The 27813-nt window shown below is 26.3% G+C and overlaps 2 long non-coding RNA genes across 2 annotated transcripts in view; one reads left to right on the top strand and one right to left on the bottom strand.

The window, feature by feature from the left end:
- LOC149056071 (uncharacterized) overlaps nt 1–15207 on the top strand; it is a 30025-nt gene extending 14818 nt beyond the window's left edge. Inside the window, exon 4 of the long non-coding RNA XR_016191522.1 lies at nt 15058–15207. This is a non-coding gene — a long non-coding RNA (uncharacterized LOC149056071). The remainder of the gene's footprint in view (nt 1–15057) is intronic.
- The window catches only part of LOC149056070 (uncharacterized), a 34362-nt gene continuing 15238 nt past the window's right edge, over nt 8690–27813 (bottom strand). The window contains exon 4 of the long non-coding RNA XR_016191523.1: nt 8690–8900. This is a non-coding gene — a long non-coding RNA (uncharacterized LOC149056070). The remainder of the gene's footprint in view (nt 8901–27813) is intronic.

Raw genomic sequence — 27813 nt, 5'->3', positions numbered from 1 at the left:
TAATGGATCGATTTTATATTTGTTTAGAAAACTTTTAAACTTAATAAGCCACTTGCCACTAAAAAACATAATTTTATCATGGTTAAATTATCCTTCATCTTTTATTTCATTTATTATTCTTGAAAATACGTCGTGCAGTCTTCATTGTATATTCAAAGGCCATAATTTTTTCGAAATTTCTTTTTTGATCCTTAAAAATCTTTTGCCTGCGGGCGCCAATACCCCCTTTCCATTTTTATTTTCAAAATATAACACTAGTTTATTTTTGTGGACACAATTTTTAAACTTCATAAGCCACTTGCCACTAAAAAACATAATTTTATCACGATTTAATTATCCTTCATATATTATTTCTTTATTAACGTTATTGGCCACTTGCTACTAAAAAACATAATTTTATCACGATTTAATTATCCTTATTTTATTTTTCTTGAAAATATATATTGCAGTCTTTTTTTTTTAAATGTTAAAATTTATTTGCCTGCGGGAGCCAATACCCTCTTTCCATTTTTATTTTACAAATATATCTATTGTTGATTTTTGTGGACACAAATTTTAAACTTTACAAGCAACTTGCCTCTAAAAAACATAATTTTATCATGATTAAATTATCCTTCATATATTATTTCTGTATTAACTATATTAGCCACTTGCCACTATAAAACATAATTTTATCACGAATTAATTATCCTTCTTTTATTTTTCTTGAAAATACATAGTGCAGTCTTTTATTGTGTATTCCAAGACTATAATTTTTTTCTAAATTTCTTTTTTGTTCCTTAAAAATCTTTTGCCTGCGGGCGCCAATACCCCCTTTCCATTTTTATTTTCAAAATATAACTCTAGTTTATTTTTGTGGACACAATTTTTAAACTTCATAAGCCACTTGCCACTAAAAAACATAATTTTATCACGATTTAATTATCCTTGATATTTTATTTCATTTATTATTCTTGAAATACATATTGCAGTTTTCATTGTATATTCAAAGGCCATAATTTTTTCGAAATTTCTTTTTTGATCCTTAAAAATCTTTTGCTGCGGGCGCCAATACCCCCTCTCCATTTTTATTTTCAAAATATAGCTCTAGTTTATTTTTGTGGTCATAATTTTTAAACTTTACAAGCAACATGCCTCTAAAAAACATAATTATATCATGATTAAATTATCCTTCATATATTATTTCTTTATTTACTTTATTAGCCACTTGCTACTAAAAAACATAATTTTATCACGATTTAATTATCCTTCTTTTATTTTTCTTGAAAATACATAGTGCAGTCTTTTATTGTGTATTCCAAGACTATAATTTGTTCCAAATTTCGTTTTTTATAGTTAAAATTCATTTGCCTGCGGGCGCCAATACCCCCTTTCCATTTTTATTTTCAAAATATAACTCTAGTTTATTTTTGTGGACACAATTTTTAAACTTCATAAGCCACTTGCCACTAAAAAACATAATTTTATCACGATTTCATTATCCTTCTTTTATTTTTCTTGAAAATACATAGTGCAGTCTTTAATTGTGTATTCCAAGACTATAATTTGTTCCAAATTTCGTTTTTGATAGTTAAAATTCATTTGTCTGCGGGCGCCAATACCCTCTTTCCATTTTTATTTTACAACTACATCTCTTGTTTATTTTTGAGGACACAAATTTTGAACTTTACAAGCCACTTGCCTCTGAAAAACATAATTGTATCATGATTTAATTATTCTTCTTTTTTTTCTTGAGAATACATAGTGCAGTCTTCATTGTGTATTTTAATACCATAATTTGATACCCATTTTTTTTTTTTTTTATTCCAAAAAATCATTTGCCTGCGGCCGGCAATACTCCCTTACCAATTTAATTTTCAAAATATGGATCGATTTTATATTTGTTTAGAAAACTTTTAAACTTAATAAGCCACTTGCCACTAAAAAACATAATTTTATCATGGTTAAATTATCCTTCATCTTTTATTTCATTTATTATTCTTGAAAATACGTAGTGCAGTCTTCATTGTATATTCAAAGGCCATAATTTTTTCGAAATTTCTTTTTTGATCCATAAAAATCTTTTGCCTGTGGGCGCCAATACCCCCTTTCCATTTTTATTTTCAAAATATAACTCTAGTTTATTTTTGTGGACACAATTTTTAAACTTCATAAGCCACTTGCCACTAAAAAACATAATTTTATCACGATTTAATTATCCTTCATATATTATTTCTTTATTAACGTTATTGGCCACTTGCTACTAAAAAACATAATTTTATCACGATTTAATTATCCTTATTTTATTTTTCTTGAAAATACATAGGTAGTGCAGTCTTTAATTCTGTATTCCAAGACTATAATTTTTTCCAAATTTCTTTTTTAAATGTTAAAATTTATTTGCCTGCGGGAGCCAATACCCTCTTTCCATTTTTATTTTACAAATATATCTCTTGTTGATTTTTGTGGACACAAATTTTAAACTTTACAAGCAACTTGCCTCTAAAAAACATAATTTTATCATGATTAAATTATCCTTCATATATTATTTCTGTATTAACTATATTAGCCACTTGCCACTATAAAACATAATTTTATCACGAATTAATTATCCTTCTTTTATTTTTCTTGAAAATATATACTGCAGTATTTTATTGTATATTCAAAGGCCATAATTTTTTCTAAATTTCTTTTTTGATTGTTAAAAATCATTTGCCTGCGGGCGCCAATACCCCCTTTCCATTTTTATTTTCAAAATATAACTCTAGTTTATTATTGTGGACATAATTTTTAAACATTATTAGCCAATTGCCACTAAAAAACATAATTTTATCACGATTTAATTATCCTTCTTTTATTTTTCTTGAAAATACATAGTGCAGTCTTTTATTGTGTATTCCAAGACTATAATTTTTTTCTAAATTTCTTTTTTGATCCTTAAAAATCTTTTGCCTGCGGGCGCCAATACCCCCTTTCCATTTTTATTTTCAAAATATAACTCTAGTTTATTTTTGTGGACACAATTTTTAAACTTCATAAGCCACTTGCCCCTAAAAAACATAATTTTATCACGATTTAATTATCCTTGATATTTTATTTCATTTATTATTCTTGAAATACATATTGCAGTTTTCATTGTATATTCAAAGGCCATAATTTTTTCGAAATTTCTTTTTTGATCCTTAAAAATCTTTTGCTGCGGGCGCCAATACCCCCTTTCCATTTTTATTTTCAAAATATATTTCTAGTTTATTTTTGTGGTCATAATTTTTAAACATTACAAGCAACATGCCTCTAAAAAACATAATTTATCATGATTAAATTATCCTTCATATATTATTTCTTTATTTACTTTATTGGCCACTTGCTACTAAAAAACATAATATTTTATCACGATTTAATTATCCTTATTTTATTTTTCTTGAAAATACATAGTGAAGTCTTCTTTGTATATTTTAATACCATAGTTTGATACCAATTTTTTTTTTTTTATTCTAAAAAGTAATTTGCCTGCGGGCGCCCATACCCCCTTTCCATTTTTTTTTTCAAAATATAGCTCTAGTTTATTTTTGTGGACATCATTTTTAAACTTTATTAGCCACTTGTCACTAAAAAACATAATTTTATCATGATTAAATTATCCTTCATATTTTATTTCATATATTATTCTTGAAAATACATAGTGCAGTCTTCATTGTATATTCAAAGGCCATAATTTTTTCGAAATTTCTTTTTTGATCCTTAAAAATCTTTTGCCTGCGGGCGCCAATACCCCCTTTCCATTTTTATTTTCAAAATATAGCTCTAATTTATTATTGTGGACATAATTTTTAAACATTATTAGCCAATTGCCACTAAAAAACATAATTTTATCACGATTTAATTATCCTTCTTTTATTTTTCTTGAAAATACATAGTGCAGTCATTTATTGTGTATTCCAAGACTATAATTTTTTCCAAATTTCTTTTTTGATCCTTAAAAATCTTTTGCCTGCGGGCGCCAATACCCCCTTTCCATTTTTATTTTCAAAATATAACTCTAGTTTATTTTTGTGGACACAATTTTTAAACTTCATAAGCCACTTGCCACTAAAAAACATAATTTTATCACGATTTCATTATCCTTCTTTTATTTTTCTTGAAAATACATAGTGCAGTCTTTAATTGTGTATTCCAAGACTATAATTTGTTCCAAATTTCGTTTTTGATAGTTAAAATTCATTTGTCTGCGGGCGCCAATACCCTCTTTCCATTTTTATTTTACAACTACATCTCTTGTTTATTTTTGAGGACACAAATTTTGAACTTTACAAGCCACTTGCCTCTGAAAAACATAATTGTATCATGATTTAATTATTCTTCTTTTTTTTCTTGAGAATACATAGTGCAGTCTTCATTGTGTATTTTAATACCATAATTTGATACCCATTTTTTTTTTTTTTTATTCCAAAAAATCATTTGCCTGCGGCCGGCAATACTCCCTTACCAATTTAATTTTCAAAATATGGATCGATTTTATATTTGTTTAGAAAACTTTTAAACTTAATAAGCCACTTGCCACTAAAAAACATAATTTTATCATGGTTAAATTATCCTTCATCTTTTATTTCATTTATTATTCTTGAAAATACGTAGTGCAGTCTTCATTGTATATTCAAAGGCCATAATTTTTTCGAAATTTCTTTTTTGATCCATAAAAATCTTTTGCCTGTGGGCGCCAATACCCCCTTTCCATTTTTATTTTCAAAATATAACTCTAGTTTATTTTTGTGGACACAATTTTTAAACTTCATAAGCCACTTGCCACTAAAAAACATAATTTTATCACGATTTAATTATCCTTCATATATTATTTCTTTATTAACGTTATTGGCCACTTGCTACTAAAAAACATAATTTTATCACGATTTAATTATCCTTATTTTATTTTTCTTGAAAATACATAGGTAGTGCAGTCTTTAATTCTGTATTCCAAGACTATAATTTTTTCCAAATTTCTTTTTTAAATGTTAAAATTTATTTGCCTGCGGGAGCCAATACCCTCTTTCCATTTTTATTTTACAAATATATCTCTTGTTGATTTTTGTGGACACAAATTTTAAACTTTACAAGCAACTTGCCTCTAAAAAACATAATTTTATCATGATTAAATTATCCTTCATATATTATTTCTGTATTAACTATATTAGCCACTTGCCACTATAAAACATAATTTTATCACGAATTAATTATCCTTCTTTTATTTTTCTTGAAATTATATACTGCAGTATTTTATTGTATATTCAAAGGCCATAATTTTTTCTAAATTTCTTTTTTGATTGTTAAAAATCATTTGCCTGCGGGCGCCAATACCCCCTTTCCATTTTTATTTTCAAAATATAACTCTAGTTTTTTATTGTGGACATAATTTTTAAACATTATTAGCCAATTGCCACTAAAAAACATAATTTTATCACGATTTAATTATCCTTCTTTTATTTTTCTTGAAAATACATAGTGCAGTCTTTTATTGTGTATTCCAAGACTATAATTTTTTTCTAAATTTCTTTTTTGATCCTTAAAAATCTTTTGCCTGCGGGCGCCAATACCCCCTTTCCATTTTTATTTTCAAAATATAACTCTAGTTTATTTTTGTGGACACAATTTTTAAACTTCATAAGCCACTTGCCCCTAAAAAACATAATTTTATCACGATTTAATTATCCTTGATATTTTATTTCATTTATTATTCTTGAAATACATATTGCAGTTTTCATTGTATATTCAAAGGCCATAATTTTTTCGAAATTTCTTTTTTGATCCTTAAAAATCTTTTGCTGCGGGCGCCAATACCCCCTTTCCATTTTTATTTTCAAAATATATTTCTAGTTTATTTTTGTGGTCATAATTTTTAAACATTACAAGCAACATGCCTCTAAAAAACATAATTTATCATGATTAAATTATCCTTCATATATTATTTCTTTATTTACTTTATTGGCCACTTGCTACTAAAAAACATAATATTTTATCACGATTTAATTATCCTTATTTTATTTTTCTTGAAAATACATAGTGAAGTCTTCTTTGTATATTTTAATACCATAGTTTGATACCAATTTTTTTTTTTTTATTCTAAAAAGTAATTTGCCTGCGGGCGCCCATACCCCCTTTCCATTTTTTTTTTCAAAATATAGCTCTAGTTTATTTTTGTGGACATCATTTTTAAACTTTATTAGCCACTTGTCACTAAAAAACATAATTTTATCATGATTAAATTATCCTTCATATTTTATTTCATATATTATTCTTGAAAATACATAGTGCAGTCTTCATTGTATATTCAAAGGCCATAATTTTTTCGAAATTTCTTTTTTGATCCTTAAAAATCTTTTGCCTGCGGGCGCCAATACCCCCTTTCCATTTTTATTTTCAAAATATAGCTCTAATTTATTATTGTGGACATAATTTTTAAACATTATTAGCCAATTGCCACTAAAAAACATAATTTTATCACGATTTAATTATCCTTCTTTTATTTTTCTTGAAAATACATAGTGCAGTCATTTATTGTGTATTCCAAGACTATAATTTTTTCCAAATTTCTTTTTTGATCCTTAAAAATCTTTTGCCTGCGGGCGCCAATACCCCCTTTCCATTTTTATTTTCAAAATATAACTCTAGTTTATTTTTGTGGACACAATTTTTAAACTTCATAAGCCACTTGCCACTAAAAAACATAATTTTATCACGATTTAATTATCCTTCATATATTATTTCTTTATTAACGTTATTGGCCACTTGCTACTAAAAAACATAATTTTATCACGATTTAATTATCCTTATTTTATTTTTCTTGAAAATACATAGGTAGTGCAGTCTTTAATTCTGTATTCCAAGACTATAATTTTTTCCAAATTTCTTTTTTAAATGTTAAAATTTATTTGCCTGCGGGAGCCAATACCCTCTTTCCATTTTTATTTTACAAATATATCTCTTGTTGATTTTTGTGGACACAAATTTTAAACTTTACAAGCAACTTGCCTCTAAAAAACATAATTTTATCATGATTAAATTATCCTTCATATATTATTTCTGTATTAACTATATTAGCCACTTGCCACTATAAAACATAATTTTATCACGAATTAATTATCCTTCTTTTATTTTTCTTGAAATTATATACTGCAGTATTTTATTGTATATTCAAAGGCCATAATTTTTTCTAAATTTCTTTTTTGATTGTTAAAAATCATTTGCCTGCGGGCGCCAATACCCCCTTTCCATTTTTATTTTCAAAATATAACTCTAGTTTTTTATTGTGGACATAATTTTTAAACATTATTAGCCAATTGCCACTAAAAAACATAATTTTATCACGATTTAATTATCCTTCTTTTATTTTTCTTGAAAATACATAGTGCAGTCTTTTATTGTGTATTCCAAGACTATAATTTTTTTCTAAATTTCTTTTTTGATCCTTAAAAATCTTTTGCCTGCGGGCGCCAATACCCCCTTTCCATTTTTATTTTCAAAATATAACTCTAGTTTATTTTTGTGGACACAATTTTTAAACTTCATAAGCCACTTGCCCCTAAAAAACATAATTTTATCATGATTAAATTATCCTTCATATATTATTTCTGTATTAACTATATTAGCCACTTGCCACTATAAAACATAATTTTATCACGAATTAATTATCCTTCTTTTATTTTTCTTGAAATTATATACTGCAGTCTTTTATTGTGTATTCCAAGACTATAATTTTTTTCTAAATTTCTTTTTTGATCCTTAAAAATCTTTTGCCTGCGGGCGCCAATACCCCCTTTCCATTTTTATTTTCAAAATATAGCTCTAGTTTATTTTTGTGGTCATAATTTTTAAACTTTACAAGCAACATGCCTCTAAAAAACATAATTATATCATGATTAAATTATCCTTCATATATTATTTCTTTATTTACTTTATTGGCCACTTGCTACTAAAAAACATAATTTTATCACGATTTAATTATCCTTATTTTATTTTTCTTGAAAATACATAGTGCAGTCTTCTTTGTGTATTTTAATGCCATAATTTGATACCAATTTTTTTTTTTTTTTATTCTAAAAAATCATTTGCCTGCGGGCACCCATACCCCCTTTCCATTTTGTTTTTTCAAAATATAGCTCTAGTTTATTTTTGTGGACATAATTTTTAAACTTTATTAGCCACTTGCCACTAAAAAACATAATTTTATCATGATTAAATTATCCTTCATATTTTATTTCATATTATATTATTCTTGAAAATACATAGTGCAGTCTTCATTGTATATTCAAAGGCCATAATTTTTTCGAAATTTCTTTTTTGATCCTTAAAAATCTTTTGCCTGCGGGCGCCATTACCCCCTTTCCATTTTTATTTTCAAAATATAGCTCTAATTTATTATTGTGGACATAATTTTTAAACATTATTAGCCAATTGCCACTAAAAAACATAATTTTATCACGATTTAATTATCCTTCTTTTATTTTTCTTGAAAATACATAGTGCAGTCTTTAATTGTGTATTCCAAGACTATAATTTGTTCCAAATTTCGTTTTTGATAGTTAAAATTCATTTGTCTGTGGGCGCCAATACCCTCTTTCCATTTTTATTTTACAAATATATCTCTTGTTTATTTTTGTGGACACAAATTTTGAACTTTACAAGCCACTTGCCACTAAAAAACATAATTTTATCACGATTTCATTATCCTTCTTTTATTTTTCTTGAAAATACATAGTGCAGTCTTTAATTGTGTATTCCAAGACTATAATTTGTTCCAAATTTCGTTTTTGATAGTTAAAATTCATTTGTCTGCGGGCGCCAATACCCTCTTTCCATTTTTATTTTACAAATATATCTCTTGTTTATTTTTGTGGACACAAATTTTGAACTGTACAAGCCACTTGCCTCTGAAAAACATAATTTTATCATGATTTAATTCTTCTTCTTTTTTTTCTTGAGAATACATAGTGCAGTCTTCATTGTGTATTTTAATACCATAATTTGATACCCATTTTTTTTTTTTTTATTCCAAAAAATCATTTGCCTGCGGCCGGCAATACTCCCTTACCAATTTAATTTTCAAAATATGGATCGATTTTATATTTGTTTAGAAAACTTTTAAACTTAATAAGCCACTTGCCACTAAAAAACATAATTTTATCATGATTATATTATCCTTGATATTTTATCTCATTTATTATTCTTGAAAATACATATTGCAGTTTTCATTGTATATTCACACGCCATAATTTTTTCGAAATTTCTTTTTTGATTCTAAAAAATCATTTGCCTGTGTCTGCCAATACCCCCTTTCCATTTTTATTTTCAAAATATAGCTCTAGTTTATTTTTGTGGTCATAATTTTTAAACTTTACAAGCAACATGCCTCTAAAAAACATAATTATATCATGATTAAATTATCCTTCATATATTATTTCTTTATTTACTTTATTGGCCACTTGCTACTAAAAAACATAATTTTATCACGATTTAATTATCCTTATTTTATTTTTCTTGAAAATACATAGTGCAGTCTTCTTTGTATATTTTAATACCATAATTTGATACCAATTTTTTTCTTTTTATTCTAAAAAGTAATTTGCCTGCGGGCGCCCATACCCCCTTTCCATTTTTATTTTCAAAATATAACTCTAGTTTATTTTTGCGGACACAATTTTTAAGCTTTAATAGCCACTTGCCACTAAAAAACATAATTTTATCATGATTATATTATCCTTGATATTTTATCTCATTTATTATTCTTGAAAATACATATTGCAGTTTTCATTGTATATTCAAACGCCATAATTTTTTCGAAATTTCTTTTTTGATTCTAAAAAATCATTTGCCTCCGTCTGCCAATACCCCCTTTCTATTTTTATTTTCAAAATATAACTCTAGTTTATTTTTGCGGACACAATTTTTAAGCTTTAATAGCCACTTGCCACTAAAAAACATAATTTTATCATGGTTAAATTATCCTTCATCTTTTATTTCATTTATTATTCTTGAAAATACGTAGTGCAGTCTTCATTGTATATTCAAAGGCCATAATTTTTTCGAAATTTCTTTTTTGATTGTTAAAAATCATTTGCCTGCGGGCGCCAATACCCCCTAAAAAACAGAAAAACGGGAATTTTTACGCAAAATCAGTTTTCGACCAAATCGATTTTTTTATATGGTTGTAATTCAAAAAATAATCACTTAAACTTATATACTTATACTAATACATGAAATTTTCACCAAATGTTTATGTTAGTGTTCTCTATATACAGTTTAATTTTCAAAAATTTTTGACTTTTTTTGAGTTATTTATAGACCACTGAAATTTACACTTTTTTTGAGAATTTTTTTTTGAAGTGTCGGTAAAAAAATGTTGGACGACCAAAAAAACTTGAAAACAAGTTAAACAAGTTTCCTTACGAGTTATTCTTATTGTAGCTAAAAAAAATTAAAAATCGTAAGTCACAATTTTTTTTAATAAGCTTTTATAGTTCAAATTTTTACGAAATCTGTCGAAAACGCGAAAATTTGCAAGTAATTTTGAAGTTGAAAAATCATAAAATTTTTTGCGTTTATAACTATGGATTAAAAATACAACACTAAGTTCTCCATAAGTTTTCCTTCAAGTAGCTATAGAGACAACTCGAAGTAACATTCTAGAAAAAATTTTAAGTGCGTTTGAATTTTAAATTTTTACGAAATCAGGTGGGTATATGTATATCTTATTAGTGGCAAGTGGCTTATTAAGTTTAAAAGTTTTCTAAACAAATATAAAATCGATCCATAGTTTGAAAACTGAATTGGAAAGGGAGTATTGGCGCCCTTAGGCAAATGATTTTTTAGAATAATAAAAAAAAAAAAATTGGTATCAAATTATGGTATTAAAATACACAATGAAGACTGCACTATGTATTCTCAAGAAAAAAAAGAAGAATAATTAAATCATGATAAAATTATGTTTTTTAGTGGCAAGTGGCTCATAAAGTTTAAAAATTGTGTCCACAAAAATACACTAGAGCTATATTTTGAAAATAAAAATGGAAAGGGCGTATTGGCGCCCGCAGGCAAATGATTTTTAACAATCAAAAAAGAAATTTGGAAAAAATTATAGTCTTGGAATACACAATAAAAGACTGCACTATGTATTTTCAAGAAAAATAAAAGAAGGATAATTAAATCGTGATAAAATTATGTTTTTTAGTGGCAAGTGGCTAATAAAGTTTAAAAATTGTATCCACAAAAATAAACTAGAGCTATATTTTGAAAATAAAAATGGAAATGGGGTATCGGCACCCGCAGGCAAAAGATTTTTACACAATAAAAGACTGCACTATGTATTTTCAAGAAAAATAAAAGAAATAAAATATGAAGGATAATTTAATCTTGATAAAATTATGAATTTTAGTGGAAATTGGATAATAAAGTTTAAAAATTGTATCCACAAAAATAAACTAGAGCTATATTTTGAAAATAAAAATGGAAATGGGGTATCGGCACCCGCAGGCAAAAGATTTTTAAGGATCAAAAAAGAAATTTGGAAAAAATTATAGTCTTGGAATACGCAATAAAAGACTGCACTATGTATTTTCAAGAAAAATAAAAGAAGGATAATTAAATCGTGATAAATTTATGTTTTTTAGTGGCAAGTGGCTTATTAAGTTTAAAAGTTTTCTAAACAAATATAAAATCGATTCATATTTTGAAAATTAAATTGGAAAGGGAGTATTGGCGCCCGCAGGCAAATGATTTTTAACAATCAAAAAAGAAATTCGGAAAAAATTATAGTCTTTGAATACACATTAATAGACTGCACTATATATTTTCAAGAAAAATAAAAGAAGGATAATTAAATCGTGAAAAAATTATGTTTTTTAGTGGCAATTGACTTATAAATTTTAAAAATTGTGTCCACAAAAATAAATTAGAGATATATTTTGAAAATAAAAATGGAAAGGGGGTATTGGCGCCCGCAGGCAAATGATTTTTAACAATCAAAAAAGAAATTTGGAAAAAATTATAGTCTTGGAATACACAATAAAAGACTGCACTATGTATTTTCAAGAAAAATAAAATAAATAAAATATGAAGGATAATTTAATCATGATAAAATTATGATTTTTAGTGGAAATTGGATAATAAAGTTTAAAAATTGTATACACAAAAATAAACTAGAGCTATATTTTGAAAATAAAAATGGAAAGGGGGTATTGGCGCCCGCAGGCAAATGATTTTTAACAATCAAAAAAGAAATTTGTAAAAAATTATAGTCTTGGAATACACAATAAAAGACTGCACTATGTATTTTCAAGAAAAATAAAAGAAATAAAATATGAAGGATAATTTAATCATGATAAAATTATGAATTTTAGTGGAAATTGGATAATAAAGTTTAAAAATTGTATCCACAAAAATAAACTAGAGCTATATTTTGAAAATAAAAATGGAAATGGGGTATCGGCACCCGCAGGCAAAAGATTTTTAAGGATCAAAAAAGAAATTTGGAAAAAATTATAGTCTTGGAATACACAATAAAATACTGCACTATACATTTTCAAGAAAAATAAAAGAAGGATAATTAAATCGTGATAAAATTATGTTTTTTAGTGGCAAGTGGCTTATTAAGTTTAAAAGTTTTCTAAACAAATATAAAATCGATTCATATTTTGAAAATTAAATTGGAAAGGGAGTATTGGCGCCCGCAGGCAAATGATTTTTAACAATCAAAAAAGAAATTCGGAAAAAATTATAGTCTTTGAATACACATTAATAGACTGCACTATATATTTTCAAGAAAAATAAAAGAAGGATAATTAAATCGTGAAAAAATTATGTTTTTTAGTGGCAATTGACTTATAAATTTTAAAAATTGTGTCCACAAAAATAAATTAGAGCTATATTTTGTAAATAAAAATGGAAAGGGGGTATTGGCGCCCGCAGGCAAATGATTTTTAACAATCAAAAAAGAAATTTGGAAAAAATTATAGTCTTGGAATACACAATAAAAGACTGCACTATGTATTTTCAAGAAAAATAAAATAAATAAAATATGAAGGATAATTTAATCATGATAAAATTATGATTTTTAGTGGAAATTGGATAATAAAGTTTAAAAATTGTATACACAAAAATAAACTAGAGCTATATTTTGAAAATAAAAATGGAAAGGGGGTATTGGCGCCCGCAGGCAAATGATTTTTAACAATCAAAAAAGAAATTTGTAAAAAATTATAGTCTTGGAATACACAATAAAAGACTGCACTATGTATTTTCAAGAAAAATAAAAGAAATAAAATATGAAGGATAATTTAATCATGATAAAATTATGAATTTTAGTGGAAATTGGATAATAAAGTTTAAAAATTGTATCCACAAAAATAAACTAGAGCTATATTTTGAAAATAAAAATGGAAATGGGGTATCGGCACCCGCAGGCAAAAGATTTTTAAGGATCAAAAAAGAAATTTGGAAAAAATTATAGTCTTGGAATACACAATAAAATACTGCACTATACATTTTCAAGAAAAATAAAAGAAGGATAATTAAATCGTGATAAAATTATGTTTTTTAGTGGCAAGTGGCTTATTAAGTTTAAAAGTTTTCTAAACAAATATAAAATCGATTCATATTTTGAAAATTAAATTGGAAAGGGAGTATTGGCGCCCGCAGGCAAATGATTTTTAACAATCAAAAAAGAAATTCGGAAAAAATTATAGTCTTTGAATACACATTAATAGACTGCACTATATATTTTCAAGAAAAATAAAAGAAGGATAATTAAATCGTGAAAAAATTATGTTTTTTAGTGGCAATTGACTTATAAATTTTAAAAATTGTGTCCACAAAAATAAATTAGAGCTATATTTTGAAAATAAAAATGGAAAGGGGGTATTGGCGCCCGCAGGCAAATGATTTTTAACAATCAAAAAAGAAATTTGGAAAAAATTATAGTCTTGGAATACACAATAAAAGACTGCACTATGTATTTTCAAGAAAAATAAAATAAATAAAATATGAAGGATAATTTAATCATGATAAAATTATGATTTTTAGTGGAAATTGGATAATAAAGTTTAAAAATTGTATCCACAAAAATAAACTAGAGCTATATTTTGAAATTAAAAATGAAAAGAGGGTATTGCCGCCCGCAGGCAAATGATTTTTAACAATCAAAAAAGAAATTTGGAAAAAATTATAGTCTTGGAATACACAATAAAATACTGCACTATGTATTTTCAAGAAAAATAAATGAATTAAAATATGAAGGATAATTTAATCATGATAAAATTATGATTTTTAGTGGAAATTGGATGATAAAGTTTAAAAATTGTATCCACAAAAATAAACTAGAGCTATATTTTGAAAATAAAAATGGAAAGGGGGTATTGGCGCCCGCAGGCAAATGATTTTTAAGAGGACGCCACACCCGTCTTTCTGCATCAAAAATAATGCATTCGTATTTCAAATGCTACGAAGTCAATAATGGTCGTAGACCCATAAGTAATACACTGTTTGAAAGGTGATAGTTTTTACTATGTTTTGTTGGAATCAGATATTTGAAATGTAATTTATTTTCTAAAATATAAGCAAATTAGTTTTTATAAAACGATCTTTTGTTATGCCGTAATGCTTGCTTGTTAATACAATTTTCAGAAATCGGTTTCCAACAAAACATAGTAAAAATTATGGCCTTTCTAAGAGTATATTTTTTATGAGTCTACGATCGTTGAAGACTTCGTAGCATTTGAAATATGTAGAAGGGTTTCCGAAAAAAATGTATAGTTCTATGCACCGATTGCACCGTCTACTGGCGCACCTAGCGGCGGTTCTTAAAAATGATCATCAATACTATTATCAAGTTATGGGTCAACTTCATATAACACGTAGAAATGTTTGTTATTTTGTTGTTTATACTAAAAAATGGACAAGTGTAGAACATATTTATTACGATAAAACATTTTGGGAAGAAAAAATGGTCAAAAAGTTGAATTTGTAAGGAATTTAAAGTTTTATCGAGTTAAATATATTTGTATAATGAATAAATTATGAATGTATGTTTTTTAGGTTTTATACAGAGTGTATTTTACCAGAAATTGTTGATCCGCTATATGGGAAAAGACTTCTTATATCAGACATAAGAGAACCCACTTATATAAAAGAAAAAATAAACAAGTGACTAACAATTTAAATAGTATATAAATGTACCTATATACCTAAATAGACCAAGTATACTATGTAATATAATACATTATATTGTAAATACCTATACTATTATTAGGTATCCTTCTAATTAAAATCTTTATACATATTAATTTACTCATTAAAAATATCACATTCTCATAATAAACTGAATTTATGTTACAAAAACAACCGTCGGTAGCATAATAATGTGCCTCTCTCGTGAATACGGCGTGCGGACACGTACATTTATGCGGCATAACACGATAGGTACATGATAAGTAGTCGAAATAATGCTTCGATTTTCGACATCAGTATCTTGTTTGATGGGAAAGTGAATATCGTTTGTACATTGGGGAGGTTCAAATTCACGAATATTTGGAAATTATTTTGTAGTAAAAATGTAGGAAAAAGTTCATATCTATAGCTAAGATTTGAAAATTGAATAGGTACAAGATTGTCCATAAATTCTGTTTACAATAATTACTAAAAAATACGAGGGTAATACCATTTAAAAATGTTACGAATGGCTGAAGTTTTATTTTCACGAAATCAAAAATACAATTTTGAATTTTGTTATAATTAAAATAATAGGTAAGTACCTATACTAGTTGTAGAAGCTTAAAACTTTTACCAAATACTAAAGTTTGATAAAGAGTTTTGGATAAATAATATGGTAGAAAAACCTAAACAGTAACTATTATTTTCTTTATTATCAAATTCATATCTGAATCGTATCTTTGTAAAAACTTAGGATCTTATAAATAATAATAGATAGCTTTGATAAGTGCTACTGTATTATGTTTAAAAAAATACCCAAAAACTGTCGTTTAAAAAGTATACCTATATGGTAGCAGTATAACGTAAAATAATATATTCAATTAAATATTACCTTATTTACTTACTAAAAAGGTTACTGTTATAAATTAGATATTATTTACTGTATTAGTATATTGTATATATTTATTATTGAGTAAGTATCTAAAAATGCAATAAATACAGGTCGCGTAAGTACGCGCGATTATTAAAAATATTACGGCGGCAATGCGGCATAATGTACGTGTAACGTGTACCTATGCATTTTATATTTACGCGATCCTCCACAGACGAAGGTTGAGAATATAATAATCACCGCTCCGAATAAGCACAATCGTCGGCCGGCAGCCGACGATGAGTGGTGGGCGCGGCTTAAACGTCGCGTGCTTGCGCATCGCGAAAACACCTAACAGCGCGTTCTCTCGGTCATTGTATACGTTTCGCTTTCGGTGTGGCGTCCTCTTAACAATCAAAAAAGAAATTTGGAAAAAATTATAGTCTTGGAATACACAATAAAAGACTGCACTATGTATTTTCAAGAAAAATAAAAGAAATAAAATATGAAGGATAATTTAATCATGATAAAATTATGAATTTTAGTGGAAATTGGATAATAAAGTTTAAAAATTGTATCCACAAAAATAAACTAGAGCTATATTTTGAAAATAAAAATGGAAATGGGGTATCGGCACCCGCAGGCAAAAGATTTTTAAGGATCAAAAAAGAAATTTGGAAAAAATTATAGTCTTGGAATACACAATAAAATACTGCACTATACATTTTCAAGAAAAATAAAAGAAGGATAATTAAATCGTGATAAAATTATGTTTTTTAGTGGCAAGTGGCTTATTAAGTTTAAAAGTTTTCTAAACAAATATAAAATCGATTCATATTTTGAAAATTAAATTGGAAAGGGAGTATTGGCGCCCGCAGGCAAATGATTTTTAACAATCAAAAAAGGAAATTTGGAAAAAATTATAGTCTTTGAATACACATTAAAAGACTGCACTATATATTTTCAAGAAAAATAAAAGAAGGATAATTAAATCGTGATAAATTTATGTTTTTTAGTGGCAAGTGGCTAATAATGTTAATAATGAAATAATATATGATGGATAATTTAATCATGATAAAATTATGTTTTTTAGTGGCAAGTGGCTAATAAAGTTTAAAAATTGTATCCAAAAAATAAACTAGAACTATATTTTGAAAATAAAAATGGAAAGGGGGTATTGCCGACCGCAGGCAAATGATTTTTAACAATCAAAAAAGAAATTTCGAAAAAAATATAGTCTTGGAATACACAATAAAAGACTGCACTATGTATTTTCAAGAAAAATAAAAGAAGGACAATTAAATCGTGATAAAATTATGTTTTTTAGTGGCAAGTGGCTTATTAAGTTTAAAAGTTTTCTAAACAAATATAAAATCGATTCATATTTTGAAAATTAAATTGGAAAGGGAGTATTGGCGCCCGCAGGCAAATGATTTTTTAAAATAAAAAAAAAAATTTGGTATCAAATTATGGAATTAAAATACACAATGAAGACTGCACTATGTATCTTCATGAAAAATAAAAGATGGATAATTAAATCGTATTAAAATTATGTTTTTTACTGGCAAGTGGCTAATAAAGTTTAAAAATTATATCCACAAAAATAAACTAGAGCTTTTTTTTGAAAATAAAAATGGAAAGGGGGTATTGCCACCCGCAGGCAAATGATTTTTAACAATCAAAAAAGAAATTTGGAAAAAATTATAGTCTTGGAATACACAATAAAAGACTGCACTTTGTATTTTCAAAAAAAATAAAAGAAGGATAATTAATTCGTGATAAAATTTTTTTTTTAGTGGCATGTGGCTAATAAAGTTTAAAAATTGTGTCCACAAAAATAAACTAGAGCTATATTTTGAAAATAAAAATGGATAGGGGGTATTGGCGCCCGTAGGCAAATTAGTTTTTAGAATCAAAAAAGAAATTTCGAAAAAATTATGGCCTTTGAATATACAATGAAGACTGCAATATGTATTTTCAAGAATAATAAATGAAATAAAATATGAAGGATAATTAAATCGTGATAAAATTATGTTTTTTAGTGGCAAGTGGCTAATAAAGTTTAAAAATTGTATCCAAAAAATAAACTAGAGCTATATTTTGAAAATAAAAATGGAAAGGGGGTATTGCCGACCGCAGGCAAATGATTTTTAACAATCAAAAAAGAAATTTGGAAAAAATTATAGTCTTTGAATACACATTAAAAGACTGCACTATACATTTTCAAGAAACATAAAAGAAGGATAATTAAATCGTGATAAATTTATGTTTTTTAGTGGCAAGTGGCTAATAATGTTAATAATGAAATAATATATGATGGATAATTTAATCATGATAAAATTATGTTTTTTAGTGGCAAGTGGCTAATAAAGTTTAAAAATTGTATCCAAAAAATAAACTAGAACTATATTTTGAAAATAAAAATGGAAAGGGGGTATTGCCGACCGCAGGCAAATGATTTTTAACAATCAAAAAAGAAATTTCGAAAAAAATATAGTCTTGGAATACACAATAAAAGACTGCACTATGTATTTTCAAGAAAAATAAAAGAAGGACAATTAAATCGTGATAAAATTATGTTTTTTAGTGGCAAGTGGCTTATTAAGTTTAAAAGTTTTCTAAACAAATATAAAATCGATTCATATTTTGAAAATTAAATTGGAAAGGGAGTATTGGCGCCCGCAGGCAAATGATTTTTTAAAATAAAAAAAAAAATTTGGTATCAAATTATGGAATTAAAATACACAATGAAGACTGCACTATGTATCTTCATGAAAAATAAAAGATGGATAATTAAATCGTAATAAAATTATGTTTTTTACTGGCAAGTGGCTAATAAAGTTTAAAAATTATATCCACAAAAATAAACTAGAGCTTTTTTTTGAAAATAAAAATGGAAAGGGGGTATTGCCACCCGCAGGCAAATGATTTTTAACAATCAAAAAAGAAATTTGGAAAAAATTATAGTCTTGGAATACACAATAAAAGACTGCACTTTGTATTTTCAAAAAAAATAAAAGAAGGATAATTAATTCGTGATAAAATTTTTTTTTTAGTGGCATGTGGCTAATAAAGTTTAAAAATTGTGTCCACAAAAATAAACTAGAGCTATATTTTGAAAATAAAAATGGATAGGGGGTATTGGCGCCCGTAGGCAAATGAGTTTTTAGAATCAAAAAAGAAATTTCGAAAAAATTATGGCCTTTGAATATACAATGAAGACTGCAATATGTATTTTCAAGAATAATAAATGAAATAAAATATGAAGGATAATTAAATCGTGATAAAATTATGTTTTTTAGTGGCAAGTGGCTAATAAAGTTTAAAAATTGTATCCAAAAAATAAACTAGAGCTATATTTTGAAAATAAAAATGGAAAGGGGGTATTGCCGACCGCAGGCAAATGATTTTTAACAATCAAAAAAGAAATTTCGAAAAAAATATAGTCTTGGAATACACAATAAAAGACTGCACTATGTATTTTCAAGAAAAATAAAAGAAGGACAATTAAATCGTGATAAAATTATGTTTTTTAGTGGCAAGTGGCTTATTAAGTTTAAAAGTTTTCTAAACAAATATAAAATCGATTCATATTTTGAAAATTAAATTGGAAAGGGAGTATTGGCGCCCGCAGGCAAATGGTTTTTTAGAATAAAAAAAAAAATTGGTATCAAATTATGGAATTAAAATACACAATGAAGACTGGACTATGTATCTTCATGAAAAATAAAGGAAGGATAATTAAATCATGATTAAATTATGTTTTTTAGAGGCAAGTTGCTTGTAAAGTTTAAAAACTGTGTCCACAAAAATAAACTAGAGCTTTTTTTTGAAAATAAAAATGGAAAGGGGGTATTGGCGCCCGCAGGCAAATGAGTTTTTAGAATCAAAAAAGAAATTTCGAAAAAATTATGGCCTTTGAATATACAATGAAGACTGCAATATGTATTTTCAAGAATAATAAATGAAATAAAATATGAAGGATAATTAAATCGTGATAAAATTATGTTTTTTAGTGGCAAGTGGCTAATAAAGTTTAAAAATTGTATCCAAAAAATAAACTAGAGCTATATTTTGAAAATAAAAATGGAAAGGGGGTATTGCCGACCGCAGGCAAATGATTTTTAACAATCAAAAAAGAAATTTCGAAAAAAATATAGTCTTGGAATACACAATAAAAGACTGCACTATGTATTTTCAAGAAAAATAAAAGAAGGACAATTAAATCGTGATAAAATTATGTTTTTTAGTGGCAAGTGGCTTATTAAGTTTAAAAGTTTTCTAAACAAATATAAAATCGATTCATATTTTGAAAATTAAATTGGAAAGGGAGTATTGGCGCCCGCAGGCAAATGGTTTTTTAGAATAAAAAAAAAAAATTGGTATCAAATTATGGAATTAAAATACACAATGAAGACTGGACTATGTATCTTCATGAAAAATAAAGGAAGGATAATTAAATCATGATTAAATTATGTTTTTTAGAGGCAAGTTGCTTGTAAAGTTTAAAAACTGTGTCCACAAAAATAAACTAGAGCTTTTTTTTGAAAATAAAAATGGAAAGGGGGTATTGGCGCCCGCAGGCAAATGAGTTTTTAGAATCAAAAAAGAAATTTCGAAAAAATTATGGCCTTTGAATATACAATGAAGACTTCAATATGTATTTTCAAGAATAATAAATGAATTAAAATATGAAAGATAATTTAATCATGATAAAATTATGAATTTTAGTGGAAATTGGATAATAAAGTTTAAAAATTGTATCCACAAAAATAAACTAGAGCTATATTTTGAAAATAAAAATGGAAAGGGGGTGTTGCCGCCCGCAGGCAAATGATTTTTAACAATCAAAAAAGGAAATTTGGAAAAAATTATAGTCTTTGAATACACATTAAAAGACTGCACTATATATTTTCAAGAAAAATAAAAGAAGGATAATTAAATCGTGATAAATTTATGTTTTTTAGTGGCAAGTGGCTAATAAAGTTTAAAAATTGTGTCCACAAAAATAAACTAGAGCTATATTTTGAAAATAAAAATGGATAGGGGGTATTGGCGCCCGCAGGCAAATGATTTTTAACAATCAAAAAAGAAATTTGGAAAAAATTATAGTCTTGGAATACACAATAAAAGACTGCACTATGTATTTTCAAGAAAAATAAAAGAAATAAAATATGAAGGATAATTTAATCATGATAAAATTATGAATTTTAGTGGAAATTGGATAATAAAGTTTAAAAATTGTATCCACAAAAATAAACTAGAGCTATATTTTGAAAATAAAAATGGAAAGGGGGTATTGCCACCCGCAGGCAAATGATTTTTAACAATCAAAAAAGAAATTTGGAAAAAATTATAGTCTTGGAATACACAATAAAAGACTGCACTTTGTATTTTCAAAAAAAATAAAAGAAGGATAATTAATTCGTGATAAAATTTTTTTTTTAGTGGCATGTGGCTAATAAAGTTTAAAAATTGTGTCCACAAAAATAAACTAGAGCTATATTTTGAAAATAAAAATGGATAGGGGGTATTGGCGCCCGTAGGCAAATGAGTTTTTAGAATCAAAAAAGAAATTTCGAAAAAATTATGGCCTTTGAATATACAATGAAGACTGCAATATGTATTTTCAAGAATAATAAATGAAATAAAATATGAAGGATAATTAAATCGTGATAAAATTATGTTTTTTAGTGGCAAGTGGCTAATAAAGTTTAAAAATTGTATCCAAAAAATAAAATAGAGCTATGTTTTGAAAATAAAAATGGAAAGGGGGTATTGCCGACCGCAGGCAAATGATTTTTAACAATCAAAAAAGAAATTTCGAAAAAAATATAGTCTTGGAATACACAATAAAAGACTGCACTATGTATTTTCAAGAAAAATAAAAGAAGGACAATTAAATCGTGATAAAATTATGTTTTTTAGTGGCAAGTGGCTTATTAAGTTTAAAAGTTTTCTAAAAAAATATAAAATCGATTCATATTTTGAAAATTAAATTGGAAAGGGAGTATTGGCGCCCGCAGGCAAATGGTTTTTTAGAATAAAAAAAAAAAATTGGTATCAAATTATGGAATTAAAATACACAATGAAGACTGGACTATGTATCTTCATGAAAAATAAAGGAAGGATAATTAAATCATGATTAAATTATGTTTTTTAGAGGCAAGTTGCTTGTAAAGTTTAAAAACTGTGTCCACAAAAATAAACTAGAGCTTTTTTTTGAAAATAAAAATGGAAAGGGGGTATTGGCGCCCGTAGGCAAATGAGTTTTTAGAATCAAAAAAGAAATTTCGAAAAAATTATGGCCTTTGAATATACAATGAAGACTTCAATATGTATTTTCAAGAATAATAAATGAATTAAAATATGAAAGATAATTTAATCATGATAAAATTATGAATTTTAGTGGAAATTGGATAATAAAGTTTAAAAATTGTATCCACAAAAATAAACTAGAGCTATATTTTGAAAATAAAAATGGAAAGGGGGTGTTGCCGCCCGCAGGCAAATGATTTTTAACAATCAAAAAAGGAAAGTTGGAAAAAATTATAGTCTTTGAATACACATTAAAAGACTGCACTATATATTTTCAAGAAAAATAAAAGAAGGATAATTAAATCGTGATAAATTTATGTTTTTTAGTGGCAAGTGGCTAATAAAGTTTAAAAATTGTGTCCACAAAAATAAACTAGAGCTATATTTTGAAAATAAAAATGGATAGGGGGTATTGGCGCCTGTAGGCAAATGAGTTTTTAGAATCAAAAAAGAAATTTCGAAAAAATTATGGCCTTTGAATATAGAATGAAGACTTCAATATGTATTTTCAAGAATAATAAATGAATTAATATATGAAGGATAATTTAATCATGATAAAATTATGTTTTTTAGTGGCAAGTGGCTAATAAAGTTTAAAAATTGTATCCACAAAAATAAGCAAGAGATATATTTTTGTAAAATAAAAATGGAAAGAGGGTATTGGCGCCCGCAGGCAAATGATTTTTAAGGATCAAAACAGAAATTTCGAAAAAAATATAGTTTTGGAATACACAATAAAAGACTGCACTATGTATTTTCAAGAAAAATAAAAGAAATAAAATATGAAGGATAATTTAATCATGATAAAGTTATGAATTTTAGTGGAAATTGGATAATAAAGTTTAAAAATTGTATCCACAAAAATAAACTAGAGCTATATTTTGAAAATAAAAATGGAAAGGGGGTATTGCCGCCCGCAGGCAAATGATTTTTAACAATCAAAAAAGAAATTTCGAAAAAAATATAGTCTTGGAATACACAATAAAAGACTGCACTATGTATTTTCAAAAAAAATAAAAGAAGGATAATTAATTCGTGATAAAAATTTTTTTTTAGTGGCAAGTGGCTAATAAAGTTTAAAAATTGTATCCAAAAAATAAACTAGAGCTATATTTTGAAAATAAAAATGGAAAGGGGGTATTGCCGACCGCAGGCAAATGATTTTTAACAATCAAAAAAGAAATTTCGAAAAAAATATAGTCTTGGAATACACAATAAAAGACTGCACTATGTATTTTCAAGAAAAATAAAAGAAGGACAATTAAATCGTGATAAAATTATGTTTTTTAGTGGCAAGTGGCTTATTAAGTTTAAAAGTTTTCTAAACAAATATAAAATCGATTCATATTTTGAAAATTAAATTGGAAAGGGAGTATTGGCGCCCGCAGGCAAATGATTTTTTAGAATAAAAAAAAAAAATTGGTATCAAATTATGGAATTAAAATACACAATAAAGACTGCACTATGTATCTTCATGAAAAATAAAAGAAGGATAATTAAATCGTAATAAAATTATGTTTTTTACTGGCAAGTGGCTAATAAAGTTTAAAAATTATATCCACAAAAATAAACTAGAGCTTTTTTTTGAAAATAAAAATGGAAAGGGGGTATTGGCGCCCGCAGGCAAATGATTTTTAACAATCAAAAAAGAAATTTGGAAAAAATTATAGTCTTGGAATACACAATAAAAGACTGCACTATGTATTTTCAAGAAAAATAAAAGAAATAAAATATGAAGGATAATTTAATCATGATAAAATTATGAATTTTAGTGGAAATTGGATAATAAAGTTTAAAAATTGTATCCACAAAAATAAACTAGAGCTATATTTTGAAAATAAAAATGGAAAGGGGGTATTGCCACCCGCAGGCAAATGATTTTTAACAATCAAAAAAGAAATTTGGAAAAAATTATAGTCTTGGAATACACAATAAAAGACTGCACTTTGTATTTTCAAGAAAAATAAAAGAAGGATAATTAAATCGTGATAAAATTATGTTTTTTAGTGGCAAGTGGCTTATTAAGTTTAAAAGTTTTCTAAACAAATATAAAATCGATTCATATTTTGAAAATTAAATTGGAAAGGGAGTATTGGCCCCCGCAGGCAAATGATTTTTTAGAATAAAAAAAAAAAATTGGTATCAAATTATGGAATTAAAATACACAATAAAAGACTGCACTATGTATTTTCAAAAAAAATAAAAGAAGGATAATTAATTCGTGATAAAAATTTTTTTTTAGTGGCAAGTGGCTAATAAAGTTTAAAAATTATATCCACAAAAATAAACTAGAGCTTTTTTTTGAAAATAAAAATGGAAAGGGGGTATTGGCGCCCGCAGGCAAATGATTTTTAACAATCAAAAAAGGAAATTTGGAAAAAATTATAGTCTTTGAATACACATTAAAAGACTGCACTATATATTTTCAAGAAAAATAAAAGAAGGATAATTAAATCGGGATAAATTTATGTTTTTGAGTGGCAAGTGGCTAATAAAGTTTAAAAATTGTGTCCACAAAATTAAACTAGAGCTATATTTTGAAAATAAAAATGGATAGGGGGTATTGGCGCCCGTAGGCAAATGAGTTTTTAGATTCAAAAAAGAAATTTCGAAAAAATTATGGCCTTTGAATATACAATGAAGACTTCAATATGTATTTTCAAGAATAATAAATGAATTAAAATATGAAGGATAATTTAATCATGATAAAATTATGTTTTTTAGTGGCAAGTGGCTAATAAAGTTTAAAAATTGTATCCACAAAAATAAACAAGAGATATATTTTTGTAAAATAAAAATGGAAAGAGGGTATTGGCGCCCACAGGCAAATGATTTTTAAGGATCAAAACAGAAATTTCGAAAAAAATATAGTTTTGGAATACACAATAAAAGACTGCACTATGTATTTTCAAGAAAAATAAAAGAAATAAAATATGAAGGATAATTTAATCATGATAAAATTATGTTTTTTATTGGCAAGTGGCTAATAAAGTTTAAAATTTGTGTCCACAAAAATAAACTAGAGCTATATTTTGAAAATCATAATGGAAATTGGGTATCGGCACCCGCAGGCAAAAGATTTTTAAGGATCAAAAAAGAAATTTGGAAAAAATTATAGTCTTGGAATACACAATAAAATACTGCACTATACATTTTCAAGAAAAATAAAAGAAGGATAATTAAATCGTGATAAAATTATGTTTGTTAGTGGCAAGTGGCTTATTAAGTTTAAAAGTTTTCTAAACAAATATAAAATCGATTCATATTTTGAAAAATAAATTGGAAAGGGGGTATTGGCGCCCGCAGGCAAATGATTTTTTAGAATAAAAAAAAAAAATTGGTATCAAATTATGGAATTAAAATACACAATGAAGACTGCACTATGTATCTTTAAGAAAAATAAAAGAAGGATAATTAAATCGTGATAAATTTATGTTTTTTAGTGGCAAGTGGCTAATAAAGTTTAAAAATTGTATCCACAAAAATAAACTAGAGCTATATTTTGAAAATAAAAATGGAAAGGGGGTATTGCCGACCGCAGGCAAATGATTTTTAACAATCAAAAAAGAAATTTGGAAAAAATTATAGTCTTTGAATACACATTAAAAGACTGCACTATACATTTTCAAGAAACATAAAAGAAGGATAATTAAATCGTGATAAATTTATGTTTTTTAGTGGCAAGTGGCTAATAATGTTAATAAAGAAATAATATATGATGGAAAATTTAATCATGATAAAATTATGTTTTTTAGAGGCAAGTTGCTTGTAAAGTGTAAAAATTGTGTCCACAAAAATAAACAAGAGATTTTTTTTTAAAATAAAATTGGAAAGGGGGTATTGGCGCCCGCAGGCAAATGATTTTTAAGGATCAAAACAGAAATTTCGAAAAAATTATGGCCTTTGAATATACAATGAAGACTGCACTATGTATTTTCAAGAATAATAATTGAAATAAAATATGAAGGATAATTTAATCATGATAAAATTATGATTTTTAGTGGCAATTGGCTGTTAAAGTTTAAAAACTATGTGCACAAAAATAAACTAGAGCTATATTTTAAAAATAAAAATGGAAAAGGGGTATTGGCGCCCGCAGGCAAAAGATTTTTAAGGATCAAAAAAGAAATTTGGAAAAAATTATAGTCTTGGAATAAACAATAAAATACTGCACTATATATTTTCAAGAAAAATAAAAGAATTAAAATATGAAGGATAATTTAATCATGATAAAATTATGATTTTTAGTGGAAATTGGATAGTAAAGTTTAATAATTGTATCCACAAAAATAAACTAGAGCTATATTTTGAAAATAAAAATGGAAAGGGGGTATTGCCGCCCGCAGGCAAATGATTTTTAACAATCAAAAAAGAAATTTGGAAAAAATTATAGTCTTCGAATACACAATAAAAGACTGCACTATGTATTTTCAAGAAAAATAAAAGAAGGATAATTCATTCGGGATAAATTTATGTTTTTTAGTGGCAAGTGGCTAATAATGTTAGTAAAGAAATAATATATGATGGATAATTTAATCATGATAAAATTATGTTTTTTAGAGGCAAGTTGCTTGTAAAGTTTAAAAACTGTGTCCACAAAAATAAACTAGAGCTTTTTTTTGAAAATAAAAATGGAAAGGGGGTATTGGCGCCCGCAGGCAAATGAGTTTTTAGAATCAAAAAAGAAATTTCGAAAAAATTATGGCCTTTGAATATACAATGAAGACTTCAATATGTATTTTCAAGAATAATAAAGAATTAAAATATGAAGGATAATTTAATCATGATAAAATTATGTTTTTTAGTGGCAAGTGGCTAATAAAGTTTAAAAATTATATCCACAAAAATAAACAAGAGATATATTTGTAAAATAAAAATGGAAAGGGGGTATTGGCGCCCGCAGGCAAATGATTTTTAAGGATCAAAACAGAAATTTCAAAAAATATATAGTCTTGGAATACACAATAAAAAACTAAACTATGTATTTTCAAGAATAATAAATGAAATTAAATATGAAGGATAATTTAATCATGATAAAATTATGAATTTTAGTGGAAATCGGATAATAAAGTTTAAAAATTGTATCCACAAAAATAAACTAGAGGTATATTTTGAAAATAAAAATGGAAAGGGGGTATTGCCGCCCGCAGCAAATGATTTTTAACAATCAAAAAAGGAAATTTGGAAAAAATTATAGTCTTTGAATACACATTAAAAGACTGCACTATATATTTTCAAGAAAAATAAAAGAAGGATAATTAAATCGTGATAAATTTATGTTTTTTAGAGGCAAGTTGCTTGTAAAGTTTAAAAACTGTGTCCACAAAAATAAACTAGAGCTTTTTTTTGAAAATAAAAATGGAAAGGGGGTATTGCCGCCCGCAGGCAAATGATTTTTAACAATCAAAAAAGAAATTTGGAAAAAATTATAGTCTTCGAATACACAATAAAAG

Source organism: Diuraphis noxia, unplaced genomic scaffold, assembly GCF_037042655.1.
Source record: "Diuraphis noxia isolate RWA-SAM2 unplaced genomic scaffold, SU_Dnox_SAM2 contig0004, whole genome shotgun sequence".
In the NCBI taxonomy this organism is placed as follows: Eukaryota; Metazoa; Arthropoda; class Insecta; order Hemiptera; family Aphididae; genus Diuraphis; species Diuraphis noxia.
This window is presented reverse-complemented; position numbering and strand designations above follow the sequence as displayed.